This window comes from Tupaia chinensis, unplaced genomic scaffold (genome assembly GCF_000334495.1).
Source record: "Tupaia chinensis unplaced genomic scaffold, TupChi_1.0 Scaffold144894_1, whole genome shotgun sequence".
NCBI lineage: Eukaryota > Metazoa > Chordata > Mammalia > Scandentia > Tupaiidae > Tupaia > Tupaia belangeri.
Genome location: NW_006204753.1, coordinates 94,085 through 97,385, shown reverse-complemented (window position 1 = coordinate 97,385; position 3,301 = coordinate 94,085).

The window sequence follows — 3,301 nt, the reverse complement described above, 5'->3', positions numbered from 1 at the left end:
TGCGCAGGCTCCGCCCCCAGGCCGCCGCGTGACCCGAGCGCGCCTGCGCAGGCCGGCCCCGCCCCGCCCCTGAGAGCCTGGTGAGGTTCAGGAACGGGGCTAGAGGCCCGAGCAGCGCCTTGCGGAGGGAGGGAGAGAACGCCTTGGTCCAGGCGTACCACTGTGAATCCCGCCCGGTGCCTCACGGATCAGGGCTTTACAGGAGACCATCGGCTGACTTCAGATCTGCATTTTTCTGGGATATTTTTAAGGGAGTATGTCAGACGCTAGCAGCAAGGCCCACCCGGAGGCCGGAAAGGACAGGGATCTGAATGGAAGCCCCGGCAGTGGGCAGAGCGAGCCGCATTATGATAAAGATGAAAAAGGCAGAGTGTAACACCAGAATCACTAAAATTCCGAAGTAGGAAATTATGTATGCAGAGAAATCCTAGGACAAATACATCGGAAGGTTAAGTTAGCCATCATTTCTGGGTCATGGGAATATGGGTGGTTTTAATTTCCTCTTATTTATTTATTTTTTTTTGAGGTTTTTTTTTGCTATAGGGCGTGAGCGTTCGCCAGAAAGACAGAGAGAGACATAGAGACAGAAAGCGAGAAATCACCCCCTAAGGGGGATGGCCACACCGCAATCCCTTCTCCTCCATTCTCCTCTCAGGATCTTGGGCACACATGCACACGCGCCCCATGTGAGTTGAAGCCACCGGGTCCAGAACTTGAACCACGGTCAACTACATGGGAGTCCAGCGACAAAGTCATTACGCTAACTGCTGGTCCCACCTTTTATGTTTTTAACAAGTGATCTTGTGACATATTTCACGTCACGGAAAAGTCTTCTGGCCAGCAAGTATTGTACCATTTAAGGTGCTGGACTCCTACATGGTCGATCACAGTTGAGTCCTGAACCCAGCAGTTTGAAAATCGAGCATGCCCCAAATCCCAGGAGAATGAAGAAGGGACTGAGGTGGGGCTGTCCTCCCTGGGTGGTGATTTCTCATTTTCCCTCTCTCTCTGTCTCTCTCAGGCAAGCACATGCACCCTATGACAAAAAACTTAAAAAAACAAAGGTTTTTAGTGATATGAGATTTCTGAGGATGATTGTCTTGTTGGCTTTCTGTTTTCCTCCTTTGGAAACATAAGGAAGACGTTGAACTATACGATTGAGTGCTGTCCTGCTTTCCTCTAAAATCGGTCTTCCATTTTCCCACTCTGCTTCTGCTCTCACTCCCCCAGTAGCCCCAGGTGGGAGCCTCCAGCACACCCTGAATTCCTTCAACAGCTTCCTGACAGATCCTCTCCCTCACTTGCCCCCTTACAGGTTATTCTGGACACAGCAGACTGAGTTTCTCATTGTTTTAAATAATCATTTATTAATTGTATTTATTCATTCGTTTATTTTTAATTTGACCAGAGAGAGACACAGAGAGAGAGAGGGAAAGTGAGAAAGCAAGCCTCCAGATCCAAGGACTCAAAACCATGGTCAGCCACGTGGGAATGTCCAGCACCTTAACCACCGCGCCACCTGCTGGTCCCCGAGTTTTTCATTTCTAGTATCGCTCACATCAGATCCTATCCCTAAAAACAATTTTCCATTGCACTTAGAGTCCAATCTCAACCCCTTCCTCGTCTAGTCTCTCACCCCACCTGTCTGCTCTGTCATTCTCTGTGGCATCTGGACCCTTTTCTCTGCTCCTGACCACAACTGGCCTGCCCCCAGCCCTTTTGTATTGGTAAGACTCTGGCCCCATTGTTAAGATCTCCATTGCAGTGTCACTTCTGAAAGGCCTTCAAGATCAGCAATAAAACATAGCACCCTCAGGCACTCTTCATCATAGTTGCCAAATTCAGTGTGCTATAAGGCGCATGCGCTCACCAGAAAGACAGAGAGACAGAAAGTGAGAGATAATCTCCCAGGGGGGATGGCCACGGGATCTTGGGCACGCACGCACACGCGCCCTATTGGGGACCAGCAGTTGGCATAATGGCTATGTCGCTGGACTCCCATGTACTCAACCGCAGTTCTAGTCCTTGACCTGGTGGCTTAAACTCACTCTGTGTGCGTGCATGCTGAAGATCCCAAGAGGAGAATGGAGCAGAAAGGATTGCAGCATCCCCCCTGGGGGTGATTTCTCGCTTTCTCTCTCTGTTTTTCTGGCGAGCGCACATGCCTTATGCCAAAAACCTCTCAAAAAAAAAAAAAAAAGAATTATTTATTGGGGAAATCAGCAGCACCAAATCCAAGATGGTGGCCAGCAGGAGGCTGATGAAGGAGCTTGAAGAAATCTGTTAAGTGTAGGGGGACCAGCAGTTAGCGTAATGGCTATGTTGCTGGACTCCCATGTAGTAGACCGTGGTCCGAGTCCCGGACCCAGTGGCTTTAAAACTCACACCATGTACATGTTCGTGCGTGCCCAAGATCCCGAGAGGAGAAGGGGGGCCCTGGACTCCCAGACCTGGAGGCTTGCTTTCTCACTTTTTCTCACTCTGTCCCTCTCTGGTCAAGTAAAAATAAAAATTAAAAAATAAAGTTAAATAAAATAATTGTTTTAAAAAAGAGAATTATTACTTTAATTTGTTAGTATTCATTTTTTAAAATTTTACCAGAGAGAGAGACAGAGAGAAAGAAAGGGAAAGTGAGAAAGCAAGCTGCCAGGTCCAGGACTTGAACCGCAGTCAGCCATGTGGGAGTCCAGCACCTTAACCACCATGTCACCTGCCAGCCCCTTAAATGACTTTTTTTTTTTTTTGCTACAGCGTGTGTGCTCTCGCCAGAAAGATAGAGACAGAGAGACAGAAAGCAAGAAATCACCCCGCAGGAGGGATGGCCACACCGCAATCCTTTCTCCTTCTTTCTCCTCTTGGGATCTTGTGCATGCACGCACACATGCCTGGCGTGAGTTTAAGCCACCAGGTCTGGCACTCAAACGGCGGTCGACTACATAGGGGTCCAGCAACATAGCCATTACGTCAACTGCTGGTCCCTTAAATGGCTTTTTTACTGTATGCCCTTTGTGGGGTACCTTTTAAGGAAGAAAAGAACTGGTTTTACGCTTAGTATGTTATGTTTGTCATTGATAATGGTAAGGATGAGGTGGGTGTGAAGTTATTTTGGGAGTACTTTAAAATAGACTCTACCTGGTAAGCAAATGACTAAATATATAGATACTGTCAGGAAACAGAACTCACCATGGAATGAGAGGTGAGGAAGAACTGTGATGCTGGTGTGTAGAGGTTTCAGTATGAACTCATGATTTCTTTTCCTTTTTTTCTTTTTCTTGGGATAGATTTTCGCTATAGAGCGTGT